This window comes from Epargyreus clarus, unplaced genomic scaffold (genome assembly GCF_041222505.1).
Source record: "Epargyreus clarus isolate Ecla_fem2 unplaced genomic scaffold, WU_Ecla_fem_2.2 ptg000014l, whole genome shotgun sequence".
In the NCBI taxonomy this organism is placed as follows: Eukaryota; Metazoa; Arthropoda; class Insecta; order Lepidoptera; family Hesperiidae; genus Epargyreus; species Epargyreus clarus.
Genome location: NW_027332222.1, coordinates 12,625,303 through 12,641,326, shown reverse-complemented (window position 1 = coordinate 12,641,326; position 16,024 = coordinate 12,625,303). Strand labels below are relative to the sequence as shown.

The window sequence follows — 16,024 nt, the reverse complement described above, 5'->3', positions numbered from 1 at the left end:
GTGTGTCCGTAGTCCATAAACAAACTACGTACTGAATACATACCTACATGTGATCGTCGGTCATGAAACAAGTGAAACTGATCGCATACGTGTGACAAGGAGTTTGACAAATGATCATGTCAGTTCTGGCTACTTGATAGAAATATAGTAACACGAAACAATAACAAATACTTAATCTTAATTATGCAGTTGAATAATCAAACTTACAGTGTAATTTAAGTCGTATTATTAATTAAAATTGTAGAAAACATTTTAAGCAATGAAAAAGTAAGTTTCTTAGAATTCTGAATCACATACGTTAATTGGTCCCTTTAATACGCTTAATAAAATGACATTTACAAAAACATATACTACAATCAAGTAACAACAAATGTCACAGCATTTTAAAAGGTAAGTAATGTCCGTACATTACTCGAGTTCAGTGTGTCACCTTACATAGGTTCAATGGAGATTAAGCACGCAGTCCGCTACAACGCTACAACATTACGAGTAGGTACATAGCACAGTTATCTAACAGAATTGAATCTGAAACTGTTCATTATAATAAGCAACAAGATTTAAAATACGGCCATCACTTACTAAAAACATGTGTACTAAAAGAAACATGTGTTTTATGTAATAATTACGTCCATAACTTACAAACATGTGTTTTATATAATAGAGGCCTCTTAGGATCATGCGGTCTATCTATCGTTGTAATACCACTATCGCTGAACATAGACAGGTCATGTAGTCAAACTTATGATATGTGAACATGGACGTATATAAATTACCCAAAGCTTTACAGAAGACAGATGCGTAACTGGTCCTGAAAACTAAGTTAGAACACTTCACGTCCGTCTTACAACACCTCTAAACCCAAATAGGACGATTTTACATCGCAATTATATGGCAGAAATAGAAGTGGCTTTGGCTATTCAAAGCCGCTATGGATGACTCACTCTGGTACTCATTACGAGTACTTCTTGGGATCATTGGTATATTCAGATTACAAAATATCTGAACACTAGTATACAACCAAGTTCAGAGTTATCGTACTATATAATGTTACTAGCAAACCCAGCAAACGTTTTGTTGCCATATATAAAAAATGTTTAGGGTGAACAATCCTTATCACTTACGGGTATGAATAATATATAGTAGCCGATTCTCAGACCTACTGAACATGCATATAAAATTTGGTGAAAATTGGTAAAGCCGTTTCAGAGTACGGTAACTAACATTGTGACACGAGAATTTTATATATAAGATCTATTTATGTAATATCGACTTTAACCGTGATACAAATATTTCGTGTAACAGTGCTTACAAGTAGAACTTACTATTTAAACATATACAAACACACATTGACAAGGGTACCCTGCTGACATACTTAGAACCATTCATAATGACATCACGCCTATATATTTGTTTAAAACTAGTACAGGAGCGGAAGTACTGACGTGATATGAATATTCGACACTTACTTAGAACTACATTCAAATGTGGTGTTACTATCATTGACTACCACTATCATTACAAGTGAACTTGGAGTTTTGGATATAGTTTAGGGACCATTCTCTGAATTTGGATATACTAACTTCTATTGAAACATCGTCTTGTAAAGTAACCTTATTAAATCATCTGACTTTCCTTAACAACAATTTAATATTATTTATTTTATAAGTATTATAAGTCAAAAAATCGACTTGAAAAATAATTAATTGAAATGGGAAATAATGTAGCCTATGTTACTCCCAAAAACAAATTCCATGACACCTCACTTATTAAAATCCGTTATACAGTTTGGTCTGTAGGGTGTGCCAAACAATGATACACATACATACGAAATACATTACTCTCCACATTAGCTTAAAAATACTACATGAAACTTATAAACTGTTATTGAAATAAATGCTTGTTCATAATAATCGATTCTCTTACACTCGACTTTAAATCGTCATATTGCTTACGTTACTACACTATGTTATGCTATAATATACACATTTCCATATTAATAGTAATATTTACATAATAATATGAGTATATCCACTAGTAGCTGCGATCAGGAAAGTCTTGTATTGCGCTTTAAACATTTCACAGATGAGCAATTCATGCAAATCGCTCGAACTCGAATAGCATTATAATTTTCACTAATAACATTCAGCTAAAATACCATTTAAAGATACGTAATTATGTATTCTCACATTTAATTATCACACTAAAAGTAATTACCTGATTATCTTAATGAGTGCCTATAAAATAACTTGAATAATCTTCGTAAAACTATTTCAAATAACACTTATTATGACTATTTTACATTTTCAATTGTCAGTCTTTAAATACGTTATCACAGAGTAATAATATTTTCACTATGAAATTCTTTATCTATGTTCGTAACATTATATATTTTTTTTGATAAATAAATAAATAAGTATGGCCAGTACTTTCCAAATGTATAAAGTATACAACATACTCGTAATACATGTATTTTTAAAAATCATGGTGCGACTGAATTCACAAGTAGCATTAAGAGTTTGTTTGCCTACACAGTTACAATATATTTTCTTTAACATAATGTTAACAGAGCTTAAAATTCTTTTCATAAACGTTACTAACTCATTCTATTCGAAATCATTCACACGTAAAATATGAACGAAAACGAGGTCAAATATAGTGAATAGAGAAGTTCTGAAAATTTCGAATTTAAAGACCTAAAAATATCCAAAAATGTAAACTAAAATACCCTACTTTTTGATACAAGCTTCTATCATTGGCATTTCAAAAGTGTTTTATAAAATAATTTCTATAGATGTCGATCCATTATATAAATTGCTACTGCATATATTTTTATTACTCTCAATAAAGTGTCAATGACTTAAAATAGTATAGCAATAACATTTAGTTAATCAGTATAGCCATAAACTAAATGTAATGTTTCTTAATTAATTAGAAGTGATCGAGAGCGTTACGTGACGTTATGTGACATTTATTATCTGTGGGACAATTAGCAGATGGCAGATTCCGTATCGTGTAGGGAAAACAGATAACAACTTAGATTAAGAACGTTTACATATACGAGTATGTAGCAATATATATAATTGCTTTTTTTTCAGCGTTAAGCTTTTTTTGCCTGCATAGAATCCGGAACATTCGAATTGTAAGTATCCCCTCAGGATGCTTTATAGTAGGTACTGAAGTATTAGTTTTTGTTACCATTCTAGTTCAGGGTTTTACTTTATGGGATGTTATGATAGTAAAATGATTAACAAGTAAATAAAAATAATGACATAAACGTAAATTGCCAGCCTAAAAACCTACATTAGTAAATTAGGACACATAAAACTATTAAACGAGTTTCCGCGAATTATTAATGCCCCTATTTTTATAAGACGGAACAAAATACTTTGTTTATAGTTTAACTGGGACAGATTTCGAACTAGGGCGGGTCCTGTAGCGCGGCATATGGCACTCCCTGTTAGGGTTGCCAAATTTGAAGAATAGTTTGAAGGTTAGTAGGGCCAAATTTTTAAAACTACACAAAGAAAAAAATATATATTTATCTCTAAGATACTTGAATGTAGCGAAATTAAATCTGTAAATAAATTTTATTTCACTAAATTCTCATACAATTTCCAATCAACGCCCCTAGCGGGTTATATCAGACCTTGGAAATTGTATAGGCCAATACGTAAACAAATATCAAAATAGTTATATTTGTCAAAACGTAAAAACTCATGGTAAGGGTACAGTTTATGGAGACCGTTTACCGGCGCGTCGCAGAATTCGCCCCTTCCGTCAAATATGGGTTTACTAGCTTCTATCTAAACTGTATAGCTGTAAGGGTACTGTTGGACACACGCCAGCAACGGCACGACTCGGATGACTCGTTATCGATTTACATGTATGATATTGGCCACCGTTTGCCACGATCAAGCACATTACAGGTGTTAGCTTGATAACATGTCGTGATGAGATTACAATGGCCTTAACACCAGCTAACAAGCGTCGTTAGTGCCGTAAGTGTTGAAACCATGTTCAATATACATTAAATGTATGCTAATAGGAATGAATATTTGCCGTTATGTGTATAACGTATGTTACGGTAACCACAAGGTACTGATGGAATATTTAACTGGTATATTCCTATTTAGCACTCAGGAGGTTAAACTTCTGTGACTCTCCATTCAAGATATCTTTTCTTTGATTATTTATTTTTGGTCTCGTCAAAATCTCTTTTTTAAAATTTTATTGCCAATTATTGTTTCAATTAAAGATTTCAGATTTTAACAAATTGATGTGTGACGGCAAATCATTAGGGATACATTTAATTTTTTGTAGGATTTCATTAGCAGATATTTTACTTTTAAACGTCTCTACTCGCATATAAATGTCTTACTTTGATACTATAGAAAACTTTCACGACTATAGTAGAGACCGTCTATACAATAAGTCTAAGCTCTATAGCATCACTTCAATGAATAAAGATACAAATGATTTACCAGGAACTATCCGTTATAAGGAATACGTCGTATGTTTTGTATCTGAATGTTTAATTCGATTAGTCATTGAAATCCCTGCATTATTCACAAGGATGCACTACTGTCGTGAATCGCATATACCAGCTTTTATCTTATGATTATGTAATTACTATACTTGCGTCGACATGACTACATGATAAGTTTGAGAAATAAGGAAAACGTCTATTGGTACTTATAATTTACATTGTCTTCTAAGTAACTGTAATTTCCAAGTAATCGCAATTTATAGAAATATGCATATGCTTGTACATATATTACAATAAATGTTCCGATGCCTATAATTATAAAAATGTATGGAATATTACATATATGACTAATTAGTGTAATATATCTCTAAAATTACATATCGTGTATTTATAGGAATTATAAATAATGTTTTAATTATTTTAACAATACTTTTACCAACTGTATGTAGTTGTCGTCACATACTGCATTATTTTAATTTACTAACTAACCAGTACCAGCAACTAATTAATTAGTATATATTACAAAAGCAACCAGATATATTATGGTTAAGCTCGCGGTAACGTAATAAGATTAAACTCTTTATCACCGCCTACACAACACGTGACATGTCACTCGAGACGACAAGATCATGTGGGAGTTAATCATTCCATTCATTCCATTTTAAATTTTATTTGAATTGTCCAAGAAATTATAGAAACCTTACGTCTGCTTTAGCAGGATTATTCGTTACAGATATAGATCTATTCATATCAGACGTTCCAAATTCGTTTCAAAAGCTACGGGATCACAGGTAAAATAAAATAGCAGTCCTATCTATCGATTGTTTATGTTTTTGGTTATCTATGGATTCCAAAATTGGGTATAAAGTGGTATTACGTTTACCACATTGAAACATTAATTAATATAAAATTATAAAATGTAATAATCAGGAAATGTTTAACGCAAAATGTATCTCCAAAGAACATAAATCACTTTGATTTAACTGTAACTCCGTATACAACGTAGTGATGTACAGACTCCGAGCTATTCCGTTACAATAAAGAAACCTTCCTAGAATTATACACTTCCCTAATGGTTAGTTTCTCTTGAAGCAGTAAACTAGACCAGCAGGTCGTCCGTTGCAGTCGTAAAGCGCCTTCAGCCTCGTAATTCTCCGATGCCGTATAACTACAAAACAAAATCACACTGGAGGGATTTCATTCGTGTGATGTTGCCACATAATATTTTAATGACGGCAAAATTATTTGTGCGAGTTATTAGGGAAGCCTCTACAAACACGCCGAATGCGGAAGTACACGCGCCATGCATTATGACACTTGACGAGTGCTTGTAAATATTACATTAAATGTGTTTCAGTGCAGTCGGGGTATAACGTAGCTAGAACACGCACCGTTTCCAAATATTATTTTAATAGAATTACTTTCGTATTTGTGATTGTCAGACGTTCATGAGCTAGAGTAATTATTTAAGATACAATCTGATAGACGTGTGTACCGGTTACTTACATAAAATGCAAAAAGATAACAAACAAGTTATAAAAGTACACGTACGTGCAATATTGAAATGTAATAAGACTACATATACACGAAACAAAGACAATTATATCGTAAGGGCAAAACCTGACGAACCTTAAGTTTTACACATGCAACTTATGTCCGACCACGCACTGGCGCCAAGCTTCGCAGCTTTATATGGAAAGAGAAAGCTCTTTCAAATTGCGTAAGCGTCAGAAAGCTCAACTCCTTGCTCATAAATGTGTTTACACACTTACCGGTCGCTTATTGTGTATGCTATTAACTTTTAACGAAGGCCTACATATGTAAAATGAGTTAAATAATTTTATGTAACCATTGTTAATTATCAGGTTAGATGTACAATTTAATTTTGCACGCTTTCAAATATTATAATTTGCATAATACAAATTATAATATTACATTAATATTATATTATAATTGCGTAAGTCAATAAAATAATTTATTGATTTACGCTCGGCATTAATACTCAATATTTTGCCCATTAAAATTGTCAAAAGGTACTTACTTAGGTACTTTAATATCTTTGCCGAAATGGTATTGGGTAAAAATGAAATGTAATCTTTAATCATCTTGAATCCAAATGACATGATCGAATCTAATCGTGTACGAAATTAGTAAAAGGTAAAACACGACTTCACTACGCAATTGTCTTACTCAATCCCATTACCCTTTAGAACGAGGCTAGACAAATAGTTCAAATTCAAAGTACAACGAGTATATAGCCATAACTATGAACCACGTACATGCAAGGTATTATAAAAATAAAAAACTCGACTACTTAAAAATATAGCCGATGTTATTTCCATAATTTAGACAAATCCAACGTTAACTGCAAGGCATGTTAAAGTAGAAAACATACATATCCTACATACGCAAAACATGACCTTTCACTGTCGGGTAAACACAAGAAATCAGTCCCAATCAGGTTGGTAAAATACTGCAAAATCAAATGGTTCCTTTATCTCTTCATAACCGCTGGCGTTTTGTTCGTATGTAATTGAATCGGATAATCAAAAACGAAGATGATAGAATAAACAATTTTTAAAACACTATCACTTTTAATGTTATAGTGCGAAACCCGTTCAGGTTATAATAACACTTTCTCTTATCTAACGAGAATTATACATAGATCTTCCAACGCAGTGAAATGCGACGTGTCAGCTGATTAAGACCATAAATTACAGTGTCATAACAGTCACTCATTCAATAGCTAATTGGCTAAAGAATATAATTAATGTCTTCGTCTTGTGTAATCGTCAACAGATAAGTGAATAAATCGGCGTATAATCTGGCGTTGTCACAGTGACGCGGGTAGTTACATGCTTTGTAGGTACTCGGTTTATCATTCAACACGCACGCACAAAAAATATTGCACTTTTACGAAACAATGTAACTGAACAAATGCGACAACACTCTAGAAATTTTCCAATTTATCCCTAAGAAAAAAAAACAAACATTATTCAACATCAATTATCGTATTTTTAACTCAAATCATTCAAATCAATCACACAAATAAATAAAATTAAACCGGTTAATTCCGTGCTTGTTTTGAGCTAATTTGGGATTAAAACTTCTAGTTGACTTGAACCGACCTAGGCTAAGTAAAAAATATCCAGTTATTACTCCTACTATCTATATTATTAAGTACCTATACTTCATGTGCTATATATTCATATATTTTTGATTTATTAGTTTATGAGGTATTTTCTAAAAGATATGAAAATGTATAGACATTCTATTACACCATACCGTCGTTTCTTGTGACTTTTCCACGACGTTGATTGATTAAAGGAGACAAAAAAACAGGAAATCCTCATTCATTTGAACCGTTAATCTTACGTGTATTTAGACCTGAAGGTCAGCTGGTAGCTTAAAGCTATTACACCGATTATAATACAAATACATTCATAGTAATAATTATATATTATTATTATGGAAACCGCCTTTAATTTCCCTATGTATTCCCTTCGTAGGTATTTTAATATGACAAGTACCAAACTAGATTAAATAACTAGTTTAAAAAGCAATGTACTTTTGTTTATAACTACAGCAGTTAATTTAAGCATGTTACGTTTGCACCTGTCCTGGCCTCATTTAAATACAGGAATTTTAATAATAACAAAACCACAAAGTGTGACCATTACATGTAATACAACCTCAGAGTCAACAAAATCCAAATCGAACGTCATTTCCGGCGAGCATGCACACCGGAACTTGGGGGAATGACCGCGTCACCAACGAGGGTATCGAATGTATCGACAGAAGTGCGCAAATTCGTCAACCGTGGATACACTGTCAATATGAACAAAGTACAGTAACAGTCCAATACAGACAAAGAACAGAGACAGTTCAGTAGTTACCGATTTCGACTTTCCATCCCGAAAACCCGACTCAAATCAAAGATACTTCGAATTCGAAATCTTTGACTTGGAAATAAATGATAACTTACTTTCCATTAAGAAGTTGACAAGTTCCTGTCGCATAGATGTATTACCTAATGTCATTGGACTGTCGAAAAATTTTCACACAGCGAACTTTCATATTAGTATACTCATTTCTATAGTAAACACAGCTGGAAGAACTTATTGCGTATTACTCTACTGTGGCTAAAGTATGTTCTCACACCTGCCCTTATTTATAAAGTCAATTTTTATTTCCCCCTTTTATCAGCAACAGTTTTGAATAACATGTACATATAATACTGGGTTCGAACGAGGTTTATTACGTTATAAACATTCTGTATGTGCCTCTATGTGAGGCGCATGTGTGTATTATATGGAGAGCATATGATAACTAACGAGTATAATGTAAACGTACTATATAATTATGACGTTTAATTTGAGCAACTACCAGGTAAATATTTCAAAATGCATTTGCAGTTTTTAAAGTTATTAGGTATTGTATGTAAAGTAATTACATCTACCAATTGACGTAACAAAACTTGAATCAAACAGCATCACTTCAGCCTAGAGACATTCGTAATTTTGTAATCTCTTTGCAATCATAAATGCACCACCTCCTGAGGACATTATTCATATAGGTATTCAGGATTTTTAATATATACATGAAATTGTCATAAACCACCTTTAGTAATCTAAATAGGGGTCGTAACTCATCACGGTGTGAGGTCGAGTCTCGTATCAACATGGCCGACTGCTGGTGAACCTTGTTTAATTAGTCTCACCTTACAGTTTAATTAGGTGAAAAACAAAATGAGGGAATAAAGCCACTGGAGGTTGAGTATAGAGGCCCGCCTTTTTGATACGTATTAAGTTTCAATTTAAAGTAAAATCCTTTTCAGGTTATATTTTGTCGGCAGTGCTATTGTTGTCACGTAACATTGTTAATGTTTTTACTGGACTGGAGTTTTTAACTGTGAATTCAATTATATTTTTTCGAGACATAAAAAACATAACCGTTTAAGCTGTCTTTGTCGTTAAACCTAAATACAGCTGAAGCGAATCCTTCAAGGAAATGATAAAAATAATTAAGACTATTTCTTTAACAAAATATATTTTCTCCTCAATCTTAAAATTCTTAAGAAAATGAGTTACCATTGGCATTAAAAATATTATTTAATTTTGTAAACATCCAAAAAACATTTTGCTTCTTAACAATTCAACAGACATATTTTGTAATACATAGTTTATAATGATTAGTAATAATTCCTTTGAATTCAGTAGGTAATGATTAAATTAATCCTTATAGTAGATGTTACTGAATAATACAACGGCAGAAACATAGCCATACGTTTTCGTTGAATTTTTTCTAAGCACAACAACAAAGCTTAACCTCTTACACACGCCGTACTCGATACAAAAGCGACTTAACTATAAAAATATTACAGTTTATCCCCATTACCCAAAAGTCCCGATTACCCGTAACACTAGTTCTCACGACGCGTTATCGTCACCTCAGGGACTACGGCGATAAGCATTTATCTCTCGCCAAGCTAACGCGATTTATATGTCGACTTTTCAAACATACGAGGAGTCCTGCCGTGTAGTTTTTTATGTGTGTGTATGTAGTATAACCTAATATTTGTATTAATATTTCGTAAGCGATAATGCTCTTAGCACTGGTGTCTCCAAAAAAACTAAGCAAGAACGATTAAGGGACCTATGTAATTTGCGTTGATATCATTCAAATTAAATACAGTATCAGATTACAACACAGCACCATTTGTTTTCAAAGCACATAAAGGATCACTGATCAATCCACCATGCTAAAGGAATTGTTACACATATACATTTGTGTTCTTTTTTACCCGACTGCCAAGGAAGGGTTATGTTTTTCGCGCGTATCTTGTATGTTTGTCTTTCTTTATTTGATCCGATCTTACAAACGGCTGGATAAATTTCGACAGTTAATGTGTCATTATATTCATCTCAATGACCCGAGTGTCCTTAGATAGGTGTTAGAAAAAAAAATCAAAAGGGCGATTTTTTGGCGCGAAATAGTAACACATTTCAAAAAAAAAGTTAACCGAACATATCGAGTGGGGTATCAAATGAAAGTAAATTAAACGTAGATTATAAAAATATATTTGTATATATATAAAACAGCAAGATGGCTGACTGACTAATTAAATGACTTTTTCATTTTTCAGAAATCAACGTACAGCCAAAACCGCTCAACTTAAGAGTTCTGAAATTTTGCACATTTCCAAAAAAAATTCTTAGTATTTATTTATGCTATATAGCGTAAATAAATACTAAGAATTTTTTTTTGGAAATTCCGCCCCTAAGAGGGTAAAATAGGGAAAAAACTGTTTTTTTGAAATCCTTTAATTTTGAAGCAACTACTATAAAATTTAGTATTTAGCTTTCTGGATAGGAACAAGGACACACCTATTTATCCCCATCCGAAAAATTAACCTCGTAGAGGGTAAAATAAGGGTTAAAAGTTCATTTAAACAATCGTCAATTTTGAAGCAAACACTATGAAATGTTGTATTTGGCTTATTGGATAAAAATAATGAAATTCTATCCATTACGAGGTAAAATAATGAACGGAACTTTGAATTACAGAAGTTATATATTTTATGGAGCGTAAATGGTGGATTGTTCTTGCGAAATTGTAACACGTTCTAAAAAAAGTAAACCAAATCTATCGAGTAGGATATCAAAATAAAGAAACTTAAAATATATTACACATACATTATATAATATATACATCTATAAAACACATTGAGATGACTGTCTGGCTGCTGCTGTGATAAAGATCAACGCAAAGGAAAACCGTTGAACTTTAGAGTGCTCGAAATTTTACTCATAGGTCATTTAGATAGCGTAAATGAGCACTACGAGGATAAAATAGGATAATATTGCTTGAACATCTTTTGATTTTGAAGCAGATACCTTCTATGAATCTATGTATTTGGCTTTCTGGATAAAAATAATAAAACGCCTATTTCACCGTTTTTGGAAATTCTACTTTAGCTTTTATAGTGCAGTCGGGTAACAGTAACAGAAATAAGTAAGTGGTTCGACTCCGGCGGCACCACCGCAATACCTATTTTTGCCTAATAACAGCAGTGTTAGGCGCTGCTGTGTTCTGTTTTGAAGGGTGTGGTAAGAGAGACATACTTTTCCGAGGCGTTGCAGCTTAGTCCTCAGGGTTAGCGGCGCATCTGTGGCCGACCTGGGTAGGAATATCTAATCCTATCTGGGGTTGATTACAGATGTCCATGGGTGGCAGTAGCCACTTACCATCAGGTGGACTGTATGCTCGTCTGCCCTATATTATAAAAACGAAAAAAAATATTATATTTCATATAAAAGTTGAGGTATTGCAGCATTAAGATAAAAAAAATTTTTTTTTTTTTAAATATGAATAATTAATTTTAATTAAAAATCGTTTATTATAAACTTAAGCTGTGCTAACATAATCAGTTGAATAAAAATTTTATAATAGTTTTTCCAACACGTTTCATAAAATGTACATCGTTTATTCGTTCAAAATTTCCCGAGAAATGCAAGCTAACGCTAGAAGAAATAATGACTTCACTCGTTGGAAAACTGCTTTTATCTTTAACGTTCAGAAGCGTGAAATATGATTTGTTTTTCTACAAGACAATAAGGAAGTAGAATGTACTTTTACGGCATATTTCTCTGTTAACGATGAAAATACCAGGGCGTGTGTAACGACCGAAATCGAATTCAGTTGGCATTCAGCGAATGATGCACGGTGTTGGGGACGTGGTCTGTTTAACAAAACGCTACACGACGATAAACCATTGGTTTATTACACTGTTTACGTTTATCATAAATTCCAATCACTAGTGTTAAAAGGTATTCTGATGAGACGACATGTTACAGGCTCATTATTAGTAACACATCTACATTAAGTTACTTATATTTTTAAAAGCGCTTGAGTTTAAAATGGTTCAGAATTTTTTATCGCCGTGTAGCTATTAAGTGAAGTTAAAACGACATAAACGAATTAAATATTTAATTGCTGAACCGTGTGACATTCCCGAGTGAGGTAAGTACCGAGACGGGCTCAAAGTTTAAAACACGAACTCAAACATTTTATACGAAACGACGGGGCCCGTAAACTGTGCACTAACACGCTCAAACTTAACATTCCTCGACTCGAGTGTAGCAATAATGGTGCCTACTTGAAAGCAGAACAGTGTTTTTTATTATTCATAGAACAAAGCGGGGTAAGCAGGTCTCCATTGTAGTGTCGGTACCTACAGGGAACAGGGTAACAATGCTTTGTGGGGCAGGTAGCGGGATGCGGGCTGCAAGATGCACGGCAACATGTGCATCAGGATTTTTAACCACCCGGCGCGACAGATGCGGCGAATTTTACAAAATGGAATTCGATAGGTTGGGTAAATTGCAACTATGTTAAGAAACAGGTGTATAATTATGATTTTTTTATGAAACTCAATAACAAATAAGAATGCAGTCCACCTGACTGTGGTTTGTAATCAATCTGAATAGGAATGGAGTGTTATCCTATATGAGGTTATATGTGATTTTAGACTGACATTGTTGCGGATTTGATACATTTATTATGTAACGGGTACTATCGATAAAGGTTTTTAATTTCTCATTGCCCATATATAGACCCAGTTATATGGATAGTGATCACGGCGTAAAAAACGTATTGATCGCACTTATGGGACGTTTTAATTTCTAATGGCAATAAAGAATTTAAAAATGAGTGCCTTAGAACAATCTTCGAACTAAACTGAGCAGTGGTTTATACTGTTATTCTAAAATGCAGAAATAGGTGTTGCGGTAATGAATCTGTAGTTCATCCACTACGGTGCCAAGACCTGATTCGGCCGCTACAGCCATCAAACCTATTTCTGCTTTATAGCAGTTGCTATTCTGATTCAAACAATCCAACTAAAACAACTTAATCTTTGGCGTCTTATCTTATATAGGTATATACATTTCTCGTGTCACGATGTTAGTTACCGTACTCCTTCGAAACGGCTTTACCGATTTTCACCAAATTTTATACGCATATTCAGTAGGTCTGATAATCGGCTACTATCTATTTTTCATACCACTAAGTGATAAGGAATGTTCACCCTTAACATTTTTTTATTTATATGGCAACACAATGTTTGCCGGGTCAGCTAGTTATTTTATATAACTCCGGTTCTTTTCGGAGTTGAAGATATGTCCATAGGCGGCAGTGACATCAGGTGACTGCAAACCAGTTTGCTACTTAAAATACATCACAAACAATACGAAGTTGAAAGTACCTTCAGGCTTATGTTACGGACGCTTATATAAATACATTTTGTAGGTTACCGCAGTCATTATACACTCAAGAACATTACTCTTACGTTCAGAGTCGTAAGATCCTGAAATAACTTACTTATGCGGTCCACTTGTAGGTAACACTGCGGTTAACATCTATTGTGAGAAATCAACAAATTATAGTGGAATTCACGGTGATATTGCTTTTAATATGGATCCTTTCGTGCGTATCTAAGTCGTTTTATTGAGTGCAATTGAACCACGAAGTGCCGAGACTGTTATGCCGGGTTACTTTTGAAACGCATAATAATAGCGCGTAGGTACTTTTAAAATTCGCGGTGCACCTTTGCGGAGAGGATAATGAGAAAGGTTTTTAATTATTAAGTGCCAACCATTTTGTTCATACGTTATTGGTAGTTAACGTTGAATGTTTAGCACCGCAGCTGCCGGGCCACTTTCAAAAGTGAAACCACCATTCTCGTAATTCTCGTTTATAACTTCAAACTTTACTTTAAATACCATTTAAATTTACCGTGTTAAGAAAATTGGCGAAAGAATGAAGTCGGTTAACGATTATCTAGCGATTGTAATATATTAAGTGGAAACAAAAAATCTAACAAGAAAACAATGCTAATACGGAGGAATTCAGTAACTATAATTTTATTGTCAACAAAGGAATTGGTGGAAAATACATAGTCGGCATGGACACAGAAAACTAGGACATTACTCCTTCACAATAATTAAAGAGAATCAGATTTTTTTTGTATGTATAAAGTACCAAGGGAGTAGTACGGTTCTTTATATTAATTACAATCTAGCCTAATTTAAGACTAATGAGTAATTCTACGCTAACTTAAACTGCTAAATAATCGTATAATGAAGATGGCGCCCTCTGACACTGCACTTCTTTGTCTTATCAAACAAGGGAGTAGACACAGGAGTAGAATTAATTAATCGAATACTAATATTGTGATGTTGTGAGAGTATGTCATAATATGTGAGGGTGGTCGCCACGCGTACTGTGAACGGCTATATTTAGGACTCTCTTGCACAGAGCGGTTCGGCGACGTGTGAAATTGTGATGCTAAGGCCACTGGATCTAATCAATACACGTTATTATTAATTTATTAACGCAACATGAGGCTGTGGTTCACTGTCAGTTAGTAACCTTAAAACGCAAATGTCAACACTAAGTTTACAAGTCAGTTTATAAGAAGAAAATATTATTAATTTTACGTAGGTTCGTTCTTATTGCGTATTTGTTTTACTTCTATTTTTTGATATCTTAAAATCAAGTTCAAATAAGTTAATTAAATAAATAAAATTAAATCAAACCTTTCTTGTTTAATTTAACAATAGTTGTCACTATCAAAAACCGACAGTAATGGTCACTGGTCAATCACAAAAGTTTAGAACACTGAACAAAACAAAACAAAATCACAGATCCCCACGCACAATAAACATTTCACTAGGAGCAAACCGCAGAGTTCCTGCACATTGTGAGTGCTCGTAATGACTGAGTGTCATACAGTCGCACTAACGAAGCGTCAGAGCGTCAGGACTCGTCAGTACGTACGACGCGCAAGGAACGCGGGTCCGTAGCAACTGTTTACAAATGGCGCGCGCGGCCCGGTGCACCCACCACCGTACCACGCCACAACGCTTTTATAGAAAAAACGGGCACGTACAAGATAAGTACTATCATATCGGCCGCTTCGGAGTTATCGTCGCTGACGGAGTTGTACAACCTACATTGAGCAATATTATTGCTAGAAGATGCATTTGTTTGTTATTTTTATGCGTTTCGATATAAGTGTAAAATAAAATTAAACATAAAATTAAATATACCTAATTAAAGTTCGCTAGTGAGGTGAACATAGTAGACAAAGTGATGAATGTTTTCGTTACTCAATAGCAAACATATAATTGGCCTGTCATAACGAAATCGCTGCGAAAACACCGCCATTGCGTTGTTTCAGCTACAGCACCCTTAATCATAGCAATTAAGACATACGAATGTTACAAAAAACGATAGCTACAATTAGTAATGCGAATTCACTTGAATAAATAACTGACGGCGATACGAATAAAGTAATGAAACGAGGGCACACGCGTACGATAAATTGACAATGCTTTTCTCTTTCCTTGTTTACATACAACATAACATTATCATTACTATATCGAAATCTACACAAATAAATAGAATGAGTTGAACTGAGATTTTACTAAAGCAATTTTAGAAGAACACGTTTTATTTTCGTCTCTCCGTCTGTTT

At 33.6% G+C, this 16,024-nt stretch overlaps 1 protein-coding gene across 13 annotated transcripts in view; it reads right to left on the bottom strand.

Annotated features, from left to right (window-relative positions):
• raskol (Ras GTPase-activating protein raskol) overlaps positions 1-16,024 on the bottom strand; it is a 200,992-nt gene that overhangs the window by 60,538 nt on the left and 124,430 nt on the right. Inside the window, exon 1 of one of the 13 annotated variants that reach the window (XM_073079025.1) lies at positions 15,085-15,340. The exons of the other annotated variants lie outside the window; for them this stretch is intronic. The gene's annotated coding sequence lies outside the window, so the exon portion shown is untranslated. Of the gene's footprint in view, positions 1-15,084; positions 15,341-16,024 lie in introns of those variants that run through there. 13 annotated transcript variants of the gene reach the window in all.